Here is a 24,986-nt window from a genome sequence, read left to right on the forward strand (position 1 = left end):
TGTTTTTATTATTGTTCATGAAGAAAAGAATTAATTTTTTCCAAACACAGGTGAAATTTGTCCAGTGGAATTCAGTGCTTTGGGCCAAAGGGGAAGGAAGTATCATCCTAACCATTTCTTATTTGCAACTGTAGTTACGGTCTGATGTATGTCATTGTCTAGGGTATGGCATAGTGCAATATTCTTGGAAATTGTGGGAACATTAGGTACGAGTCTTGGCATTTTAGATCCAGGAGCTGTGTCAACATTTGGGCTGTGGCATTCTCTTATCTGTTCACTCAGTAAATTTTTTTCTTCCCATTTACTCCTCATCCTTTCTGGAAGAGATGCATCCTTTCTAGAAAAGAATGTTTTGGAACATCTGAAGGTCTTGTAGTATATGTGATGGTGGGCTACCCAGCTTCTGCTTCAAGACCAAGAGTGTTGGCTGTGGCTGATTGACAATTGTACTCTCTCTTGAACCAGCCCTGGAAGAAGGAAGCTGCCTTGCCCAATCTTACTCCCTTTCCGTTGGGGGCTCCCTGCATCTAATTATTAGTTGACTTGAGAATAAAAAAGCCTGGCTATGTTGCTTTAACTTGGGACAGTTCACAAGGACATCCTAAGTCCAGAGCTCCCTACGGGATTGGCTGCAGTCTTTGTTATGTACAGCTATACCACAGCTCAACTCCCCAGCCTATCCATTTCTGCTTTCCCCTTTCTCTTGCAGGTATCATTCCCAAGAGTGCTTCCTAATTTGCTCTGCACCCAAATCTTTGTCAGAATCTGTTTCCAGGGAATCTGATCTGAGGTAGGTTCTTTGGAGCCATATGATTAGGGATAAAGTGGTGGCACTGGTCTCTGACTCCATCTTTTCTGGAAATGTTCCCCAGTCATTTCTTTCCTACCATGATCTTGGAGGCAGGGACTTCTGGACCTGTCTAGGTCAATACTGTGTACACACATATATGTGGAAAATCTGGAAGAGTACCCACTAAGAACAGTTATTGTAGGAGAGGAGGCGAAAAGTGAATTTCTATTTCAACTGTATAAACTTCGATGTTATTTAAATATTAAAATGAAAATGCATTAATGTATCACCTGTATAATTATTTTATTTTTTGCTTATTCATTGTCCTTAGTATCTGAGGGTGACCATCACACCAGCCCATGTACTCACCACCCCACCCTCGCCCTTCCTTCCTTCCCACCTCCCTCTGTTCTGTTGAGGCCATGTGTTGCTGGTCCTCCAAGTATTTAGTGAAGGGGCTGTGATTGGATGAGGGATGGGGAAGTGGGGATGACTCCCAACCATGGGGGTCAGCTTCCTTCACCTGCTTATTGAGATGAGTCAAAGCAGTCTGATGCTCTATACCCTTTACCATGATGGGACCCTCCTACCTCAGTGTTTGAGGAAGTGTTTGCTAGTTTGTTATAGCAAATAAGATAACTGGAAAATATCTCATGTGGTCAGGAAAATACTAATGACCGTTGTTTTACCATTATTATTATGATGATGTTGTTGTTGCTATGTTTCAGTTTGGCTCACTAGCTCTGAAATTTTTACCAGAAGGGCTCCCCTTCCTGCCTCTGGAATTCCATGTTGAAGCAAGAGAATTTAGTGTAAGCTGAGCATTGTGCTGGGTGTCTGTCCCTCCAGTTTCTTCATGGGGCAAAAGACTGTGTGGGGTCCCTGGTCTGCTGATGAGGAATGGTTAGGAGGAGGGAGCTGGGGAAAGCTGCCCTTCTCCCTGCAAATTTCCTTCAGGGTTTAGGGCTACTTCTTTGGCCTTATCTATAATGCAAGGCGTCAGAGACTGATTCTTTTTCACTGGGGCAAGGACAAATTGTTTACACTTTGGGGAGGGGGAAGAAAAAGGTGAATCATACCCTCATATACCTCCTACCTCCCTCTGTCTCCCCCCTGTGTGAGCCCCAGTTTTCTGTCCCTCTCTTTCCCAGGTAGCACTGGGCACAAGATGTCAAAGGACAAAGATGCTGCAGAAATTGAGCCTGTTAAAATAACTTACCAGTTCAACAGTATTCTCCCAAATGGAAATCCAGATCCTATACCTTGTTCTGAGAAAACTTACCCCCACCTCCCCTTGTCTCAGTTTATTCATGTGGGAATTGAAGAAGTCAGATAGAAGCTGGAGGGTTGGGGTATCTGTTTGCAAAGTGAGACCTGGGGCAAATTCTTAAACCTGTTCTGCCTCCCTCACAGTGCTGTTTGGGGCCTAACTGGATTAATGAATGTGGCTGTATAAAGCAGAATGTATGTAAATATAAGATAGTCATCAATGAAAAATATGGTTTATTTGCTTTAAATAAGCTCTTCAAATAAATGTCTTCCTGGAGGTCAAATGCTATAGTGCAGCATTACCATGATAGGTAGATGTGGATAAAAAGGCTATTTTGCTCTGGGGTACTGTTTTCCAGATGTGTTCCAAGGAACCTTAAGCACAGAAAATGTTGCTTTGAAAAAAGGCTTGCATGTATTTGTGTGTGTGTGTGTATGTATGTATGTATGTATGTACGTATTTGTGTGATTAACATGTTCAGGAAATAATACATACAAATTTGGAACGAGGGGAGCTATAAAAATGATTTCATATATTGAAGGAGAATATAAATAATAAGTTATACAATTATTAAAAAGGCTGACAAATGCTACAAACATGATGGAATCTAGAAACTAATATAATATTTTATTTATTAATTACTTGAGATATTTCTATGATATTTTTCTTCTACATTTTATGGCTACACCTTCTTTGTTCACCTCTTCATATGACAACAATTTTGTAATATTTTTGACTGAGAGAATAGAAAGATGATTTAGTTTTTCTCTAACATGGTTGATGGAAATTAGTCTTTTACTATTGATAAGTAAGAAAATGTCAACTTTGCCCCTTGTTATTGGTAATGTCATGTAAATTTTTAGGTTGTTGACAAATTTGGGACAACCTCTATCAAGTTTCCTTTGTGAGCGTCAAGATTTCAGGATGTTTCAAGTTTTCTGATGTAGTAACTCCTCTGGCTCTTTACATCGATAACTCTCATTAACCTACCCAGGTCTTGGAAAGACCCTGTCTAGTGAGGGGCCTTGATACTTAAGCTTCATCCACTTCAAAGTAACTTTACCCCTTCCCATACCCCAAGTATTTATTTGAAAAAATTTTAAACCTAAGGAGAAGTTGAAAGACTAGTGCAATAAACAGTTGTATACCATTAACCAAGATACACCAATCAACCTTTTACCACATTTGCTTTACTTGGTTCTCAATCTTTACTTCTCCCCCTTCCCCATGTACACACACACACACACACACACACACACACACACACACTTCAGACTATATCTTCTAGGAACAGGTCATTTTCCTACATAACTACAATACCATTTCCATGTTCAATAAATGTAATATAGATATAATACTGTCTAATGTATACCCCACACCACGTTTACATGTCACCAATTCCATCTAAAAATTCTTTGTAACCTTTTACTCCCTTCCTCTCCCCTCCCTTCCCCTTTCCTTCCTTTTCTTCTTCTTTCCTTCCCTCTCTCTTCCTCCTTCCCTTCTCCTTTCTTTCAGCTCCTCTATCCTTTTGTCATGTCTCTGTTAATTTTTGTGTACTACCTTGCTTTCTGGATCAAGATATTCCATGATCACGTTGTACTTTTTAGCTTCAGACCTAGAATCAGTCGTTTGCCCCAAGGAATTCTGTTCAAGGACCCTTTACAAAAAGAAAATACCTGCTAACATCTCATGGTTGTTAGGACATCACACTCTGTAGGGTGAATACCATCCTGTTCAATCTGAATCCATGTGCCCTTCTCCCCTCCTTTGTGAGTCAAGTCCTTAGGCTAGGAACTTAAGTAGCAGGGAAGCCACTGGTGCCCATGATACCTGGAGACTTTTTGTCAGGTATTACATGGATACAACTTGCTCCATGGAACAAAGCTGAACGTACACACCTGTTAATCTTCTCTTGTCTACTCCTCCTGTAGTTGGGGGAGTGAGAGGAGGGGAGTGTAGACCAGAGAGATAGCCTATAAAGGAGGACGATGTTTTTGGAAGTTTTCTTACTATATCCAAACACTCCCCCTCCACACACAATGGCCACGCCATTGTTTAAGGTCCTATCTGGTGTTATCTCTTACAGCTTCAGTATCATGTGTTTGAAAATCTTGGGAGTCAGTCTTCATCTGTGTCTGTGGAGCTTCTTTATGGTGGAAACTCATGAAGAACAACAAGAAGGTTTGCCAAGGCCCCCAGCTAAGAGTTTAGATATTTTCCAGGAAGAGCAAAAAGTTTCCTCCTAGAACCCCTGGGAGGACAGCTTTGGAAACCTGAGAACACACCCTGAGCTAAGGAGAGCCAACAGGCCTGGGCCCTATGGGGGCAACTAAGGTGATACAACTAGGGTGCCTTACATGGACTTGCTTCCCTAGAGTCACTTCGGAGTCATTAATAAGTTTCTTTGGAGAACTACCCTTTGAAAGAGCTCCTATGTGGGGCTGATTCTATAAAGGTGGTCCTACCCAGAAATCAGAGGGTCAAATGAGCTGGCTGAGGAGGTGAGGAACCCTGGGGATGTCATGCAAGTATTTATTGGCATGCCCAGGAGAGGCCCTAGGGAGGCACTGATGAAATGGGAATGGAGGTGGCCACTGCTGAGAGCTGCCAGGTGCAGGGACAGGACAGGAGAAGCCAATCCACCTGCTGCCACAATTAGGAGCTTACCTTGAGACCAGGGACCCTGGCTGAAGCCCTTCCACTGGAAGCAGAATTTCCCATTTTTATTCTGCCTGGGCAAGTGGTTAAGGGAGAAAAAGAGTTTTGTTGCTGTGGCTTCCGTGGGGGAAGATTAGCCCAAGACATCATTAAAGGTAGAATTATGACCACTTAGCAACAAACTTCACAGCACAAATTGATATCCACTGAGAAGAGTTGTGCTCCCCACTCCTGCCTGGCTTCCAGTTGTAACTGCTTTTCCTTTCGCTCTTGGGCAGCAGGATGTGGCAAGAGTCTATAGGCTGAATAAAGCTCCTAACTCTGCTGCCAATGGGTTATGTGTCTTGGGCAACTTCTCTGAGCCTCAGAGGATATTGGACTACATCGTTGTTTCTCAAAGTGCCATGCTGGGGCCACCTGTTACAGAGGTGTGTGTGTGTGTGTGTGTGTGTGTGTGTGTGTGTGTGTGTGTGTGTGTGTGTGTGTGTGTGTGTGTGTGTGTGTGTGTGTGTGTGTGTGTGTGTGTGTGTGTGTGTGTGTGTGTGTGTGTGTGTTTTTCTGGGTGGCTTCTAGTCCCCCTACACTGAAGCAGAGTCTCTGGGACTGGGTCACAGTCTCTTCTGGTGATTTGGTGGCCACCACTAGGCTAAAGAGTCCTAGTTGTCCTTCCAATTTGATAGCTCTTTTCAGTTAAACTTTTTCCAATATGATCTCCTTGCCTATAAACCAGGGGACTGGATAAGATGACTTTTGTGCCTTTTTTTTTCAATTAGCAAAATGAAGCCTTCTGTGGAAGTCTGATGAGGTAGAAGTGCAGCTGCTCTACTTGAAGAGGAAGTTGGGGCCCCAAAGCCTTCCTAGAAGCCCCACCCCTCACCTTCCTCCATCCCTCCTCAATGGCCCCTGAAGGGAGCTCTGGGTTTTTACAAACAGATTCCATCTGGAATAAAAAAACGGAGGTCTAAAAGATCTTCCTCATTTTAAATCTGCAAATGCAGGCAGAAAATCGATTATTTGGAAACCTGCATGGAATGCATTTGTGAGTGCTGGTATAAGAGGAACAGGAAGTGCCTTCAGCATCATATGTTTAGATAGCTGGGGAGGAGAGCCATCGAAGGGCTCTAGAATCATTAGGACCGTTGGCTCTGACCAGGTCTAAGTGAACGAGATAAACCCACGTCCTGGGTCTTGGCTATAGGAAGTTAATGGAGCCAGATGGTCCAGGTCTGAATGCATCCCCAGTATCTTCTAAAGGCTTCATAACTTCTGTTCTGCTTAACACAGCTCCATACTGACACTATGTAGAATGGCTCTAGGCTTCCTAGAAAATATGAGCAGTTCTGGTGGTTTTGAGAAGCTCTATTCTATCCAATGTTTGTCTTAGAAGAGATTTCTTTCATCCTATTTTTGCACAAGACCCGTAAGGACTATGAGAATACTACATAAGGCCTTGTGCTTCTAGAAGGTTTTAATTTTCAAAGAATACCCTATGATCTCATTTGATTCTCACAACAAATCAGAAAAATAGGCAGGGTAGGCATTAGGTTCATTTTTCAAATGGGCAAAAGGAAGCCTAGAAGTGGCAAGTGAATTGCTCATAGACACGTGGCTGGCATTTGGTGAATCTGGGACCTGATTTTCCAATTTTGCTAAGTCAGTTCCAGAAGCCCAGTTCTGTCTAAATAATGTAGGTGCCTAGAAAAGAGTTTTCTTGCTATGGCTTCCATGGGGGAGGGTTAGCCCAAGACATCATTAAAGGTAGAATTATGACCACTTAGCAACAAACTTCACAGCACAAATTGATATCCACTGAGAAGAGTTGTGCTCCCCACTCCTGCCTGGCTTCCAGTTGTAACTGCTTTTCCTTTCGCTCTTGGGCAGCAGGATGTGGCAAGAGTCTATAGGCTGAATAAAGCTCCTAACTCTGCTGCCAATGGGTTATGTGTCTTGGGCAACTTCTCTGAGCCTCAGAGGATATTGGACTACATCATTGTTTCTCAAAGTGCCATGCTGGGGCCACCTGTTACAGTTGTGTGTGTGTGTGTGTGTGTGTGTGTGTGTGTGTGTGTGTGTGTGTGTGTGTGTGTGTGTGTGTGTGTGTGTGTGTGTGTGTGTGTGTGTGTTTCTGGGTGGCTTCTAGTCCCCCTACACCGAAGCAGTGTCTCTGGGACTGGGTCACAGGCTCTTCTGGTGATTTGGTGGCCACCACTAGGCTAAAGAGTCCTAGTTGTCTTTCCATTTTGATACTTCTTTTCAGCAATAACCCTTTGCCTTGACCTTGGGAGAGCTGAGGTTTCTGTAGGGAGGAGGTGCCCTTTATTTAACTGTAGATTTAAAAATCTGTTTCAGGGAATGACTTAGAAGAACCTGAGAGTATAAGGGGGAAGTTACTGAGCAGGTGGTACAGGTTAGTGTGTGGTGTGAGATGTTCTTTGTGCTTGTTTCAGGAACTGATGTAAATTCTTAAACTCTGCTCATGCCAAACAGAAGTATGAAGACTTATTTATCACTTTTCTGAGGAGTTGTCTCTTCTTGTTCTCCTCCGTCTAGCTCTCTTAATGCAGCTGCTGTCTAGGGCTTGCACCCAGAAGAAGAGCTAAATTCTTCCTTCCATTTTCCTGGGAAGACTTACTGAAGTGACTTACTATGTTGACCAAAGAAGTGAGACCAGAAGCACTGAGATGAGGAAGGAGGCCAGCAAAAGAGTCACATTTTAAAATATGTGCAATACTTATTATAATTGTTTTGTGTACCCTTATGGTGTGTTAAAAGATTTTACACTTTATAAGGTCTGGCTTCCAAACTGAATATGATATTGTCTTGTACTCAGGTTGCATATAAAAGTAGCTGTAACAGCTTAAAGAGCTAGTCTTAGGAGGAGACTCACGGACCAACATTATGCTCTATGCTTATGAGCTTAAATTTGGATATTTTAATACCCTGGGGTTGATAAAGTCATCAAAAATATCATGGCAAGAAGCCAAATCCTAAAGGGAAGCCATTGTCTTAAAAAAGGATTAGCATTTATAGCTTGTATGGGAACATTAGTTCTGCTCACCCAAGACTACAGAAAAGGTAGTTTTGTTATACAGAAATGTGTGACCTGTATGAATTGCTATGAAGTACTGAAGTACAGAGAGTGTAGCCAAGTGAGTGAGACATCCTGCTGAATAAACTTATGGCTATCCAAGTTTTCCTTGTATAATTTAGAAATTTATTTATTGTTAGCTAATGTCTGTAGATTATTACCAGCTGCCTATGAGATAAATTTTAGGTATACTCTGTTCTGGGGTCCAGAAGATAGGAGTTTGGATCAAGAAGTGGGCATGATCCATTTCGACAATGAGAGGTACCATTTGGAAGAAAGAAATAAGATTGTCCTCTGCCAGTGATGCTTTTATTTTCATTCTTCTTAATTTTTCAAAGATCATGCATGGTGAATCCAAGGCCAAAGCTGTAATTTGTTTCAATATCCTGGGATCTTATTCGACAGAGCCAAGGAGATTCAAGTTTATTTTAAATTGTGAGGCTCATATTCTCAGCCACTTATCTCTCCTATGTGGCCATTCCAGTGTCCACCCACGAGCAGTCTCTCTGCAGTTGGCAACCCAATAGCCAGCCAACGGGATGCCAGCCTCTATGGGTAAGCAGACTTCTATGCCAGCCCTCAGTTCAGCTCCTGCTGCTTTCTCCCATCCAGTGAGTATACTGAAATAAACTGTTCAGGTGGAATGAAAATATCTGGAAAGAGGACAATTAATATGAGTTCATGAAAGAGTCTGCAGAAGGGAAAGCTTTCCAAGATGTACGCTAGTGGTAGGAGCAGTAGTATGGGGTGATGTTCATCCTGCCAGGGTCACTATTTCCATGTGGAACATCTTAATTTGGGTTTAATGTGGTTAAAATAGTTTGCATATTTCTGTTCTTTATTTCAAAATTATAGCTACTTTAAAAAATAATAGTTCTTAAAAATTTGCTGGGTTTTCCATTTATTTTTTAAATTATAAAGGACATATAGCATTACTGATAGTTTGAGAGGTAAGGATAAGGGAAAATAATCACTCATAATCCCTAACACAATTATTATCTTTGTTTATTCCCTTCCAGTCTTTTTTTGTAAGTATGCTTTTATCTAGTTGTAACCACAGTGCAATACAATTTCTAGTCCCTTTCCCACTTAGCATTTGTCACTTGCATTTTCCATGTTGCTATATGGTCTTTATCCTCCTAATGGTGGTATGATGGTCCATTGTAGTGTATCATAATTTACTTACCCATTTACCTATTGTTATCATTTTGATTGCTTCCAATTTCCCACTGTTATGAAGCATATTGTGATAGGCATCTTTGTGCATATTGTTTTCCCGTATTTTTGTTATTTGTTGCATTTTTTAAAGTGTCATTCAGGATCTAAGATATTTACTCAACAGTGGGAATCACATTTGAAGCTAATGGGGAAATGGGGCATTATTTAACAATTACAGTGGGAAAATAGGGCATCATTTAACAATTTGTTGGGTCTTTACTATTCTATAAATTGAGGGGGAACATGCAGCATTATGGTATTAGCACAATCATAGGTGTTTAGACACCTTAAAAGTACCTCTGATTCATTCAGAGGTCTTGGGGTGTTGTTAGGACTCTTCTGTCCTTAGCAACATGATTAAGTACTTTAGTGGTGGTCTTCATTGCAATTTCAGAGCCATATGCAGATACACAAGAAGCTATGTGGAAGGGTGACAAAAAATCAGCATATTTTGGTCAATATTCTGCAGGAAGGATACAAGTACGTGATATCCTATTTATCTGGACTTCACCTAAAGGTGTGGGTTTTGTGGCTGTAAAGCAATACCATTCTTGTAATGTTCAATGTCAATAATATGGTACTCAGTGAGATTCCAAATGAAGGCTGTGAACCTTTGCTTAATACTCCCGAGGCACTGAATGTATTGGTCACTCACATGCCAAGTATAGGCCTGTAATTACAGTGACATTCTTGATGTTTTTTCATCATTGCAAAAGTTTTCTTTAATGAAATGTACTTAAGACTAACTAGAATGCTTTTTCTGTCTATCTCCGTTTTCTTGACTCCTGAACTTCATTCCCTCAGTGTGAATGTGAAAGGGTAAGTTTTGGGAGGCAAGAAAGTAGGGTTCACGTTGTTGGGTCTCTGCGAGCTAATAGCAAGGAAGAAAAATAAGCATTGCATTTTTTTTAAATGGGGGAAAAATCAGGAAAAAGGCATGCATAAAGGATTTATCCTTTCCATGAAAACATTGATTAATGAAATCTAGTATGAACGGGGTGTCATGCCCTTTAAATATTAGATTTCATTACTTAGTGGATGGTAGGCTTCTGAAAAGGGATATTCTGCCTCTGCTGGCTTTTTAGGGACACAAATGTTTCATGCCCTTGCAGTGATCAAGGATGAAAATGTCTCAGGTAACCGAATCACTGGATGGGGTGAAATAGTGTGCTGGACAGATATATTGTCAGGAAAGGGCTTTTGCCGATAAAAGGGACAGCTGCCCTCAGGATGGGGTGGGGTGGTGGGGAGTCAAGCAAGAGGGAAGGAAGTATGCAAGGGAAGGTGACCCAACCACACGAAGCTAGTCTCTCGAGCCCCCAGCTGGGAAACTCCACCAGCTTGCTAGGTCTTCCGGTGCTAGCAGAGCTGGCCAGACATCTGGCCTCAGTTCTAATTAAAGTGGGCAACCAGTTTGGTGGCTGCAGTGAAGGAAACAGCAAAACCCTGATGGCCGTAGGGTCACAAGAAGCCCTTCATATTTCTCCAAGACTGAGGCTTTACCAAATTATATCCATTTCTGAAGGGTCGTACAGTTTAATTCCACTTAGACTTATTGAGTGCCAGGTATATACAAAGCCCAGACCTGGCCCTCAGGAACCCCTTGTTTATTGGGGAAGGCAGACAAGGGGACAGCTGACTACAGTATCAGGGGAGAAATTAAACGCCATGTGAGGGACACATGCAGGGTTCTGCAGGAGTGTAGAAGAAGGAGCAATCTGTTCTTACTGAGAGAATCTGGGAAGGCCGCCTGGGGGAGTTGACATTTGCTCAGAACTCGGAATTTTGAAGTTAGGTTCTAGGCAAACATTCTGGAGGGTTGCCATGAACAGAGAAACATTCCCTATATGGAATTTCCCACCCAGAATTCTCCCGTCTCTTCATGGGACTGGGACAAAAGACTCATTCTAGTACAGTCACAGAATTTCTCACATTTCATGGGTGGCAGCTCAAGGCCCTGTGACCTCTAAGACTAGGATTTAGACAGAGGCAACAAACCAAGAGCGTGGCTTTTCACCCAACTCGAGTTGTTGGAAAAGGATCAGTTCGGTGCCTCGGTATCTGGCTTATGTTTATGCCCCAAACAATGCGTAAGGTAGCCTGTTACTAGGAGGAATAATTAAGCCCAATCTTCCCAGGTTATCTCCTGCTAGGTAGTTAATCTGCACTTGGCTCCATTGGTGGCATTGGCTACAGGCAAAGTGAGAGCTGCCCATCTCCATGTAAATGAGCCAGTTGGAGCTTATTTGTTAACTATTTTCTTTCAGTGTCCCCTCTGATACTCCTCTTCATCCCCCTCTTCTCTCCAAGTGCCCAATGATCGGTTGGCAAGACTGTGCCAGGGATCCAAAAAACTCTGATTTTTGTTACTGAAGGCAAGAATGATCTGCTATGTGTATTTTATAAGAAAATGTGTTTTGTTTATAGCTCTACAGTCAGCCCTCCCGTCCCCCCCACCCCTGCCCCCGCCTAATTAGCTCATGTCAGAGCTCTGAAGTAAGTTTGCCATAATGGTAGCCTAAAGGACGTATTTTGTAAAAATGAAAAATGCACATATTATTTATATATCAATAGTGTAAAAAGCATTGATCAATGCAAAGCAGCCTGATGTTTTGTTTTTCTATTTCCCCTCAAACCTTCTTTTGCCTTCCCCTGATTTCCCCTCCCTTGCCCCAGGAGCCTGTGACACTCCTAACATTTAGGAAGAGAGCCTGTCCTGGTCACTTTGTGCTGGGATTCAGTGTTTAATACAGAGCCTTCAACGGCTGAGCCTCCAAAATGACTCTCTGACAGCCAGCCATTAATTACCATCATCCGCGTCTAATTCATTCATCCCTCTCCCTCTCATGTAGAGGGACAGCTAGGGCTGAGGGCACTCAGGGAAATGTAGGCATGATTCCATGTTCTTTATGCAGAGAGGGCTGCCGGAGACTTTGTTGGATGCAGGGGCTTTAATTGAATTGGCTTGCCAATAAAGCTGTTGTCATTCAGTAAGTGAATTTGTTGTACTACTCGAACCACAGCTGCTGCAGACAGCCTGGAATTTCCTGAAGGCAAGCCAGACCCTGGGCTTGCCTGGGTTCAGCCTTTTTGATTGATCTCAAAGGCCAGGCATCGTGTGTCCTCCCCCCCTCCCTATGCCCCCTCACCGGTGGGGCTTGGTTTTGGCACCCATTCGGATGGCAGCGAGTTGCAGAGGCAGGATTGAGCAGGAACCTGGTGAGCCATTGGGTGTGACCTTAGGGGGTCTCATAGGGAACAGGGAACCCATAGGAATGTTAGAGATGTAATTGGAGGGTAGGAAAGCCTTGCCCACCACAGTTGGGTGTTTTTCAGTCCCTAGACAGCTGCTGCCCTGGGCTCCATCGAGCTGGCCATAAGAGGTTATCACTTCCCATTGTAGAAAAGAAATTGAGAATATGACAGTTAATATATTTGTAGAGCCTTGTTTAAGAGGTCGGGTGGTATGGAGGAAATACCACAGCAGTAAAACTGGCATTCGTTATTGGGAGATCGTTGGGCCAGAAATGCTCTACCTCTCCCCACAGTTTATAAAACATGGCAAGATTGGCAGGTTGTGTGATTTATGATGGCTTTAAAGTAACATCAAGATTAAGGAAAGTTTTTCAAGGCAGTGCAGGGCCATTTTTATTTTCTGTGTCCAAGTGCATGCATGTAGTGGGGTCAAGTAAATGAGTGCAGGACCTGCAGGCAGATTTTCATGTTTTTGGTATCTTTACAACTTATACAGATTGAGATCTCTCCTTGAGCTCTTCTTTCAAGGGATTTCTCCCCTTGTAATTTGGAATTCTCTGACCAGTGCCCAGATCTTTTTGGGGAGCCTACTCTCCAATTGTAGAGAGTTCATAAAACAGAAGGATCTCTAGTCTGCCTTCAATTATTCAAGAACTGAGGATTTTCCAGCTCTTTGCTGGAAATCTTGCCTTGTAGACTTGTCTCCATAGTGCACCTACCTGTTGGCCATTTCATTGTACCTTCACCAGGGAGTTGGAGGGAAAACACCCTCTAAGTCAAATTTAGTTTTTGTTTGAGTCCTGAAATTCTGACAACTCAGAAACTCTTTAAATTAAACCTATGTATTATCCCCATTCTTGGCCTGACAAGTGAGAACTGAATTGATATATCATGCACATGGCTCTAAGATTATAAGGAAAAAGAGATGGGGTGCACAGGTGAAAAAGACTTTGGGACTCTCTGTCAACATGAATACATGGAGTGAGAGAGGGTGAGGTGGAGTGTATATGGGCCCAAGTGTGTGTATACATGTGTGTGTGAGAGAGAGAGCGAGCAAGCGAGAGAGAGAGAGGTTACTTTGATGTCTGACTTGGGGGTGAAATAGAGAAAACAGTGCTTCTAATTCTAATCGGTAAATCCATTGACCATAACTTTCCCTAGTATAATCTTGCCTTGTAGACTCTTCCCCCAAATCAAATAATGGCAGAAGATGTGATCATGGAAATATAATAATTACAGTTTTGTTTCATGGAGGTGGATTGAACTACCAATCAAATTTAAGGTTCATCTTCAGAAGCTTCAAATTGATGCTATTTTTTTCCCCAAAATTGGTTAACTCTTAAAGTCATAACTAAATTTTTCTCTTTTCAAATGAGAAGCTTATCTGTCCAAACCACAGATGTTCTGAAATAGTAAGAAAAAGACAATACAGATTAAAGATATTCCTCCACATGGCACAAGTATGCCTCCTGAGGAAAGGATTTTGGTGGCTACTCTTCTCTGTTCCCATCACCTGGACTCTTCCCGCACTTCCTGTTCTTTGTCTTCTGGGCTTTGCATCTCCCTGCTCCCCCCCCCCCCCCCCCCCCCCCCCCCCGGCCCCAACTTCCTACTTTGTCTTTCTCCTGTATCTCTCAATCTTTTCCTCCTGGTCTCATCCCATCACACATCAAATTATCTCAGAATAATATTAAAATTTTAAATGGTCTTGTCTTTACATATATGATTTCCTTAATCTGTTTCCCAAAATGATTATTCCTCCTTCATTCATGTTGGGAGGTTACACAATTTGTACCCAGTGAAAAGGCTACTGGGACCCTGGTGATTGCTCCCAGATGCTACTTTCCACTAGCTACCGTCTTGGTTGGAAGTCTTAGATCTCTGTTGAACTTTCTAAGGTAATAAATTCAGGGGAACTTAGCTGAGACCAACCCATAATATACTTCATTTTGGGTTTCTGCTTTTCATAATGAGTGCCTTTTTTACTTTTCTTTGTCTCCACGTGAAGTGGAAATGCTAAGTTGACCATAGTCTCTTGAGGATTTTGCGTCTTGCTCTGACACCTTTAGTGACTTCATCAGAATTTAGGTGTATTAAGGGATCAAGGAGCTTGGCTTTTATGTATGAAGTTCTCAAGGTGTTCTCAGAGCATGTTTCTAAGCCAAGTTCTGATGGTCCCCAAGGAAGAAAACTTTCTATGTGCCAAATGAACACACTTCAGTGTGGAACCTCATGACAAGCCAGCATAATATTTTAATCATTTTCTATCTATGGCTATGGAAAATGGTTGTGGAAAAAATATAATCAGTATCCTTTGTTCTTCCCCTGCTTTGGTAAACATTATTTTCACTTCTCTTTCCAAGATTCAGAATTCTACTTTGGTTCCCCTGTTGCTTTTCTTCTCAAACCAGGGTATGTGGGGTGAGGTGGTGGTATGCTGGATAAACCTTGGGGCTGTAGGATCAGCATGGTAATTTTCTTGGAGCATTTATTTTACTTCAGAATTTTTGAGGAAGTGTTGCTGTTTGTAGTGGGCATGTTGTCTTCAAGGTTACTTCGTGGATTTGGAGCACAGGCATCGCAGGCCCTCAGGGCCTGTGGTCCCAATGGAGTCACCATGGTGTGCTCCATGGCATCTGGAGGTGGTGTTCCTACTGATGATGAGCAGGTGCCTGGGCTGGAGAGGGAGGTCATGATGGCTGCACGGAAGGGACTGGACCCATACAATATGCTAGCCCACAAAGGCAGCTTCAGGCATCAAGGAAGACCCTTATTTAGTCCCATCTGTCACCAACAAGTAAATAGTGGGCTGCATCTTTGAAGAGCACAATATTGCCGTCATCTGGTTCTGGATACACAAAGTCGAGACCCAGTGATACCCTAGTTTTAGAACCCATGGGAAGCTGGTGGCCCACCAGCTGGCCCACAGAGCCTTTGCACTAACTTACTCAAAATGTGCTCTAAAGTTTCTTCTTTCCAATAAGGACTAGCTATTGAATTGGTTCCTTCTTCCATTAAAAAAAAAAAAAGAATTTTTGAGGAAAAGTTAATTAGTGGAAAGATTATTATTACATTATGGAGTTGAAGTTTACATTAATTTTAAATAAATTATAAAATTTACATTGATTTTAATAAGATCAGGAAACTTCAAACTTCTGCTTGGGACTTTATATCAACCTCCACCTTGGGGTCCCCAGAAGTATTCACTCTTCTCTGAGTGAAGGGTAGAAAATCACATGACCCTTGAACCAATCACCCTACTGAGTTCCATATCAGAGCTGAGAAAGATTTATTTGTCTGACTGTGAATTTTAATATCTTTAGAGTATGGATCTTATTGTATGTATAATGTCAAATTCAGTCACCCCCAATAATGGTGCTAGATATTAGTAGTCGTATTATATGCAAGTGTAAGAAGGGGCAAGACTTCATTCAGTCAACCTTAACTCTTTGTGGTTTAAGATAATGTCTGGATGTGCATATAGTCAATCCATAGTCATTTGAAGACTTGTCATTCGTATGTGGGTTATCTCAGCTTCTTAAGTTCCAAATTTCCACTTACTAGCTTTCTTCCTATTAAATTAGTTGTGATGAGTTGAAAAGCCATTTAACCAGGATCTTAAACATGAAACCTTAGATCAGGCTCAAGGGAAATATGCAGAGTGGGCACTCTTGGCAAAGGCATCCTGTTGATTTCCACAGGGCTTTGGCCCCAGGCTCTGATGTGAAACTCCCATTCTTGCTGAAATCCGCTGCACCAAGCATGGGCCACATGGGCTCTGTTAGCCCTTCTGGCTGAAGGCCTGGCCCCAAAGTAGGCTAGTAATGTCCTTAGCCCTGTAGCCCCATGCTCTGAGCTTGATCTTTCAGTTTTGCCTTTTGAGATGAGAAAAAGCACGGGTCCTCAAGGAAGAGCCAGTGAAGAGGAAATTTCTCTGTAAGGCTAGAGTGGAATTGACCTAAGATGCCCACCTTGGCCAGCCCGCTAAGGTAATGGTCCCAGGCTCACTGGCATGGGAGTGCTAAGAGAGAGAAGTATGAACAGATGAAAACAGAAAGAGCACCAGACCTGGACACTCCACGCTTCTTTACCCTTCTCTCCTCACAGGGTTCTCAGGGAAGAATTCAGGCGATAAGGCAGCTAGCGTGGAGGAGGATGTGGAGGGAAGATGAGTGGAAGATGCTATCAGGTTTCTCCTGATGGCTGAAGTGCGGGACTAGCATTGTGTCCCCGCCAAAGGAAGGCCATTGCTGAGAGAGGCAATGATATTACGTACATTGCCTCCTTTTTATTGTTGTTGTTCCTTTTCAGGTTCTTAGATATGGTAAAATGGCTCCATATCAATGGAAGATGCATTGTGTCCCAAGGTGGCATTGGACTATGTGTGTGCTTTCCTGGCATGGCACCTGGTGCTGATGTTTGCACAATCCATGAGGAAAGCAGATTGACGGTGTGAACAAGACTGCAGGAGGGACCATTTACCTGTGACAAACTGTTTTCTAGCACTTTAGTAGTACCACTTACATACAATTTTAATGTGCTAATGGCAAGTAGTTATTATCAGTTAGTGAATCTACTTCAAAGATATAAAATAGCCTTTACCGTACTCTGGTTCAGACACCTCACTAAGTCGGACTTGCTAGGTGCTTTGAACTGGAGCGGTGTGACAGGAATGTTCTCTTGAATTTTTGGTGTTGAGCATGCATGCAAGCAGCGTTCCTTTCTCCAGACGAAAAATAAATGATAACATTCTGTTTTGGGTCTTGAAACTGTATGACTGAAAACATAAAGGCGACAACCGTGATATGCTTTTTTAATGAGGGCAGAGATGTTAAGAGAAACCAGCCTTCTAGGAACAAAACAATACTCTATCAGGTGCAGTGGACTTAAGACTTTTTTCTCTCTTGGAATAATGTTCTTAAAAATAACCAAATTTTCCATTCAATAGAAAAATGTTCATACCTCCCTCCCCATCAGTATGAATGGTTGTCATCAAACATGGAGCATGAGCAAGCCATATTGATTTTGGAATTTAAAATGGGAATGTTCAAGAACGTTTTCAAAGAATTATATGGGATTTTAGCCTTCTGAATGGCTTTCTTTTTAGGGTCAGTGAGAGTATTCTTGCTAAAATGTAGCCCATTGCTTTAGAAATAGTTTCCTTAATGTCTTTCCTGTCGCCCCTGCTGGGTCTGTGCAGGAAATGTAAACCAACATACAATATGTGTGTTTATTTTCATGTCCCATTTTATGGGAAATCGGATGGGATATTCCACTGAGGCTTCAGCTATGAATTGTTGACAATATGGGGAGAGCAGGGTAGGCTGTTGCTGAAAGAGTTTGCAAGGGGAAAAAGGGCTTCCGTAACCTTTGTGAGCTACGGGGAAGAGCCAGGCCTGCCTGTAGGAGTTCTGTTACTCAGAGGTGAGGAGGAAGGTGTTCAGTAATGAAACTGGCCGGTGAGTTGCCGGGCCATTAAATGACATCCTCACCAGCCAGCCCTAGTTGCCAACACAGTAGGTCTGTTGTGCCACACCTCATCTTGTGGGATGTTATGTCTCGTACTGTGTGGTCTTCCTGCCCCTGCTGGCTACAGGAAACTCAGGATACCAAACACCCAGTCCAAAGCCCACAAGGGGTCATTAACCAGGTGGGGGGCAGAGTTACCCCGAGGACCCCTGCAGGACCAGAGAGGCGATAGATTGTCAAACCAGTCATATCCTGGCCATGTGCAGGGGGTAGTGAAACGGAACCTTTTCCTGGGATCCTACTGGAAAAGCAATTTAGAAAGTGTCTGGATAGAGTGGGGCCTGAGCAGGGTGTGTGTGTGTGTGTGTGTGTGTGCGCGTGTGTGTGCGCGTGTGTGTGTCTGTGTGTTTCCCATAGAAGGTTTGAGATCTCAGAGTTAGGCCCATCTGTAAGACAGCAGTAGGTGTCAGTGGGGAGGCGAGTTCTTCCCACAGAAGAAAGGAGTTAGTGTGTTTGCATTCTAGGCTCGTAAACAGCTGCTGCCTGGACCATCCCCGCAAGCGCACTGGGGCTGGAGGCGCTAAGGGCTGCTATTTGCCAGTGCACTGTGACAATTTCCAAGTTGTAGACTGAATACTGTATAAACTTCCAATTGATTAGGATTTGCTTTGTGTTTCTAAACAAGGAAATTGAGGAGTGTCAAATTAATTTCGTAGTTTTGGTCATTTTTTAATTCCAAGTTGGCCATCCCAGCCTAGATTTGTGCAAGTACTGATGATTCCAGAAAATAGTTGAAGGACGGAACTTGGTAAATAAATGTGTTTATTTTACAAATGGATTCAAGATGAAACACCCAGCACTTCTCCAGGGCATTTCTGTCCCTGCCTGTTCATTTTAGCATCTTGACCAAATGAATTTCCTTCCCTTAGTATAATATTTAAATGGACTTCTGGCGTCTGATGCATTGCCGGCTGCTCCAGTTCCCTGAGAAAAGTCATTTAAATAGACTTTGACTATCTTGCATCTACTATGAAAGCCAATCTATTAAAAATCCTGGTCACTTCTCTCTCTCTAATTTTAGACAAGCCATGTGGAATTATTGGCATTTGAGAAAACTCATCAGAGCTGAAAGTTTTGGATTTAATTTTTAACAATCTTTTTATTTTTTTCCTTTTTTAGCTAGAAAAATGAACACAAAGTCAAATAAGAAAAATTTGCCATGAGAAGTTAGCAAGCTGTCAATAGAGATTTCACTACTAAATGAAACTTTACTTCAGCTTTTTGGGGAAGATTCCCACCTCCCCTTCTCCCAATTCCCAACCTTCTCTCACCCTCACTCTTCCCATGCCCAATATAACAAAGGAAAAGAACCGTTTTTTTTTTTTAGAGATTTTATTTATTTGACAGAGAGAGACATAGCGAGAGCAGGAACACAAGCAGCGGGAGCGGGAGAGGGAGAAGCAGGCTTCCCGCAGAGCAGGGAGCCCGATGTGGGACTTGATCCCAGGACCCTGGGACCATGACCTGAGCCGAAGGCAGGCGCTTAACGACTGAGCCACCCAGGCGCCCAAAGGAAAAGAACCGTGACAGGTGTCCTGCCTTCTGGGAATTTGCCATCTGGTCAAGGAGACAAGCTCTACTCATTCAGAGCGTAGACCATGTGTGTTGGGTTGTTTGTCATGCACAGATGAGGGGTGCAGAGTGGAAAGAGATTATTATGCACTGGTCAGGGACCAGGATGTGGTGGAAGTGGCCTGAAGGGTTGGTGAGATGTGGGTATGTGGAGAGCAAGGAAGGAGATGCTGACAGCACAAAGATGGTGAATATGAGTGGAACAGTGGCCTCAGAAGAAATAAGTGGAAAGCAGGGGTGCCTGGGGGGCACAGTCTGTTAAGCATCTGACTCTTGGTTTCAGTTCAGGTCGTGATCTCAAGGTCATGAGACCCAGCCCTGGGTCAGGCTCCACACTGAGCGCGGGGTCTGCTTGAGGTTCTCTCTCTCTGCCCCTCCCACTGTGCACTCTCTCTGTCTCTCTCTCAAATAAATGAGTAAATCTTAAAAAAGAAGTGAAAAGCAAAAGGTAGAACTGAGGGACAGGGACTTGGCCAGTTTGACTGCATCCCCAGAAAGAGGGGGGAACATGCAGGAGAGTGGTAGGAGATGGGGCTAGAAAAGGAGTGTGGGGCCAGGAGGGAGAGGCCTTGGGGTCGGGCTAAGGAGTTTGGATTTTGTGGTGTGACCAGTGGGATGAGTTGTGCCAAGAAGTGGTGGGGACAAAGGAAATCCAAGGTGGAGACTCCTATTCTCAGTGTTCTTGGGCTGTGTGTGGTGCATATATTAAATCACAATGTGTGCCACCAGGATGAGAATGTCCTAGGGGCAGGAGGCTGAAGCACTCCTCTAAGGGGGGGGTGGATAGAGAATGCCATAGACTGGGGTTGGCTGGGAAGGTGTAAAGGAAGAGCAGAGTACTGCAAGGTGGAGGGAGCAGTAATAAGTTGTACTTAGACCCATCTTCTACCACAGGAAGATGACTACTGAAGCAGTACTAGGTCCTACCTTGGCAGTCAAGATGTATGAACAAAAATACATTGGTCACCAATTTACTTCCTGTTCGCTTTCTTCCCGTTTAAAATAGTTGATGTTTTTTTTTCCCCAAACAGATGTTCTTAATTTTTTAGCACATTGTGGGGTTGCAGAATGTGTGTGTGTAGGGGGCAGCAGCTGGTGATAACATCTTTTATTTTTGATTTTCTGGCTGTGGGTTGGAGTCAGAATGAGGATTTAGAGATGGGGAAGCAGCGACTTGTGGCCCTGGGTTCCGACACCTTGCACCATCTCAGGTAGCAGTTGTCTTGATGAGCCAAACCTGCAACCTGTTGACAAGTTGGTGGCGTCTTTATATTACATAAGTTAGACCTGCTTGTGGTGAAGAACAAGAAAATTTCCTCTCCTCCAATTTCTTTCTCTGGAGGAAGTCAGGGTTAACAGTTTGGTGTTTATCTCTTGTCTTCTTTTCTTTGCAGAGGGTAATACTGATGACAACTAACTTCAGTTGGGGGCTTTCTGTGTGCCCGCCACTTTTCTAAGTGCTTTACATGTCTGAACTCATTAAATCATTTAGTCCATACGTTAGTACTATGAGACGGGTGTTATTACTCTCTCCATTAGACAGATGAGGACACTGAGGCACTGAGAAGTCAAGTAATTTCCTTGGGGTCACATAGGTAATGGGAGATGAAGCCAAATTGATACATAGTTAGTCTGAATTTGCAGCTGTGCTTTTAGCGATGACTCTATGCTGCCTCCATGAATGTGTTCACTATCTAGCAATACAATTATAAATTTAGTTCTTACTTAAGAAAATAAAATCATATTCCACAATTTGTTTTTTTTTTGGTAAGCAGTGAAAGTGTGGATATTTTACTACGTCAGTACATATACATCCACAGTCTTTTTAAAATCTGTAAAGAATTGTACCATTGTTTATTATTAATGATTCTCCTATTTGTGGCTATTTGCACTCTTTCCAGGTTTTTGCTATTATAAACAATATTGCAGGGACCCTCCCAACAATAGCAGCACCAACAGCTATCAGTAATTCTGAATAGCATACTCACTATGGGTTTTAGTCTAAGCTCTCTCCATGTATGAACTCATTTAAATATGTGTCTTTGTGTAAGTGAGCAAGTAGATCTATGGGCTAGATGACTGGAAGTGGGATACTAGGTTAGGGGCCAAGTGCATTTAAAATTTTGATTGCAACTGCCCACTTTTCCTCCAAAAAAGTGGTAGTTATTGACTGTTAGATTTCAACTCAAGACCATTAGGCATTATTTAGAATGCACAGACACATAAGAGAGGGGGACTCCTAGGGGTCTCCAAGGGTGAAGAGACAAGTCACCAGGTGATTGAAGCAGTCTTTCCATGGGCAAGGCTGTGGTGTAGCTGGAAACATTACAGGAGTGCAGAGAAGGTAGGTTTGTGAGGGGCCAAAGGTTTGGGAGAGGCTTCAAAGAGGCTTCAAAGAGGAGGTGGGCTGTATGAGGCCTGGAGGAGGGGCCTCCAGGATGGGATGGGGTGGGGGAGCAGTCCTCCAGCTTCTCTCTCCAGAACAAGAAGAGAAGAACGAAGCTGGAGGAGGAGCTGGTGTAGTTTAAGGATGAGCCATTGAGTCAGTGGGATTGTGGTCTGGCTGAAGCAGAGGGTGTGTGTGGGAAAGTAACAAGCCAGCCTACTGCCAGGAGAAGAGTAGGGTAAGAGTAGAAATGGAAGCCACCTGTCCTATGTCTAAATTTTTTAAAGTTACACACAAAGCTAATATGTTGCTACAATATGTCCTATTCTTCTGCCTTGACAGAAGAATCTTCACAACCACCTGAAATACGTTTGAATTTAGAACTTGAGCTCCATGGAACATGGCACCTGAGGGTGGTGAATTCTGTTTCTAGATTAGCACAATTCAGCCAGGCAAGCAAGCTTGTGATAATCTGGTATATTTGCGGCAGTCCCTTTGATTAGTTCTTCAGTTCTGCCAGTGTTGAAACATGCTGGTGGTAGGCTGTTTGCAGGAGCAGGATGTCACAGCCCAGAAAAGGTGAGCAGGTGCCCTGGACACACAGAGGTTGGAACTCCCAATCTCTGACTTGAAGCCGAGATGTGGGCATGGAAACATTCCCCTTCGACCTCTGTCCTCAGCCCACCCCCAGCCAACAAAGAGAGAAATGCAGGTGTCTGCTGATGACTTCCTGTTCTGCAGTGGAAATGGGCTCCTGTGTTTTTGTTTCGCAAACACAGTTAAGGTTTGATTTCAGTGCTGCAATAGGGAAGCGAGGGTGATGGTAAGAAACCCAGAACTTGGATGCAAATGATGGAGCCATTTTTAATTTGTTCATTGTAATCAGGTAGGGGAAATTCTATGTTTAAATATAACCAACCACTTCGAACCACATATGGAAGTAGCTATGTAAGAAATAGTTGGTGACGTATTGCCAGAGTTGTAACATTTGTACCCTTCAAGGCAAGGACATTGAGAAGTTTCTCACGGTGATGCTAACACATCTGCATTGCACCGTGCGTGCAATTTCACGTCATAAATAATGGATTTACTGGCTTACCTACTACTCAGGAATATTACACGTGTGGAATGTAGCTGCATTAATGTCACCGTGAGACCCTTACCTTTCGTCAGGAGGCTTTCTCCTCCATAGGCTGGGGCCAGGCAGGGCCAGGCTGGAGAGAGCCGATGCTGCCTGGCCTTGCAACTTGGCCTAATGAGCACAAACACTGTTTTGGACTCAAGGATCTTGAGCTCCACAAGCCACAAATCACTGGGAAAGGGAAATCAAGCTTTAAGATCGTCCCCAGATTATTATTGACGGTCTGGAAATGGTAGGGTCTTTCTAAATGTCGACGGGGGCCTCTATGAGGTCCAGCGATGCGGTGGTGTTTGCTTTTGCTGCTGCAATTTCTCCATTTCAGGTTTTACTTGCTCTGATCCCCTCTCAGAATGGGTGTAGAGAGCTGCTCTCACCTGGCTTTTTCCTGGAGCTGGAGGACGTCCTGGGGGAGAGTTTGGTGCAGGGTAATGCATGCAGACTGGGGCATGGCTTTTACTCAAGTTCATATGGGCCCTAGGATAAATCACACCTGTCCTAATTTATCCATCGAGGAGGACTTGGGTGAAGAGAGACTTCATGGGTAGCAGAGTAGAGAAAACGCAAGGACATTGTGTGTGTGTGTGTGTGTGTGTGTGTGTGTGTGTGTGTGTGTGTGTGTCTTGTGATGACTGGAGGGAGGGGGAAGGTGGGACTCACAGGTCCTGCTACCCTAAGTCTGGTCCCTGAGGCCATGTAAAGCCCACCAATATGGGTTCTAAGGCTGACCCCAGGACCCCAGATGGTGAGACTACTTGCCACCATGCTCTTCTGTCCCTGTGGAACCAGCTGGGCTGCTGGGGTGTGGCACATGGGTTGATTTCACTTTCCTTCAATGGGAAGAACTGGAATGGGTTGACCAGTAAGTTGCTATTGTGCACCTTTTGTACGTTCTGCTGGGCTAGGGGCTGTGCACGACACTAAAGAAATAGAACACCAGCCTCTTCGTGAAGACTCCCAGCCTTTGGTCATATGATTGTGGGTATCCACACATTCTAAGGAGTGGTCCAGGACACATCATGGGTGCCTGGTTCAGAGGATAGAGACCTTGTGGGGCGGAGGAGGGGGGGGGTTGTAGTCAGGGAAGGCTCCATGGAAGAGAGGCTGGGCTGCTTTTCAAAGAGAGAGGATTTTAGGCAGAGGGAAATGAGGATAACTGAATAGATGGAGAAAATTCTATAAGCCCTACGATCACTAGCCCTATAAAGAGCAGGGCTCCTAGTGATAGCTTTTTCAGTCTGAGTTCAGGCTCCAATTTTAGCCTAGAGGCTAAAGACAAACCTGTTACCTTGCTCTCCTCCCTGGCTGTCCTGTTTGCAACTGTCATGATAAATTTTAATCACATTATATCCGCACAGGCAGGCAGCCAACCAACCAGCCTTTGTCACTGGTGTAGAGAACCAAATCAACCAACCAGGGTTCCTGCCAGAACAGGAAACCATGAGAAGTGTCTGCCTGGCTGCATCCTATGAAGCACTTTCCCACCCTGTTGCTGCTGAGGACAGCCTTGCTATGGCACCTGCCTCACTGTGGATGTGCGGATGAGGCCCCCGGAAGGCAGGAGAGAGTTCTGGCTGGCTTTTCTGGTCCTTGTTGGGTGGTTTGTCATTCAAGACTGTGCCCCTCAGGCAGCTGTGTGCCCTGGGTGAGTGACTTCCTCTCTCTGGACTCAGTTTCTGAATCTGTATACTGAGAGGGGGGGGCCAGATGGCCTTGGAGGTCCCTTCCAGGTCAGCTCCTTCCTGTCCCTAAAGACAGATGAAGGCAGGTGGGGAGGGCAGTGGAGCAGAGAGGAATTGAGAGGAATTCCCCAGCAGAGGCTCTCAGGAACCACACAGTTCCCCATTCTGGTGCCACCTGCTCAGAGGGTGTGGGTGACAAGGGTACTGGTCTTGAAGGCTGCATGGATGGGTGGTCTTGCCTCGCCCGACATGCCGTTACGTTCCTTGGGGTTTATATCTGGACTAATGTGGAGCCCTTAGTCACACCCGTCTTGATTTACCAGGAAAACCTCAATTTTGTCTTGTGTAGTCTCTGGTGTCTGGGGAGGGAACTGTTGCCCTGAGTTGTTCACACTCT

Source organism: Zalophus californianus, chromosome 8, assembly GCF_009762305.2.
Source record: "Zalophus californianus isolate mZalCal1 chromosome 8, mZalCal1.pri.v2, whole genome shotgun sequence".
NCBI classification, from domain to species: Eukaryota; Metazoa; Chordata; class Mammalia; order Carnivora; family Otariidae; genus Zalophus; species Zalophus californianus.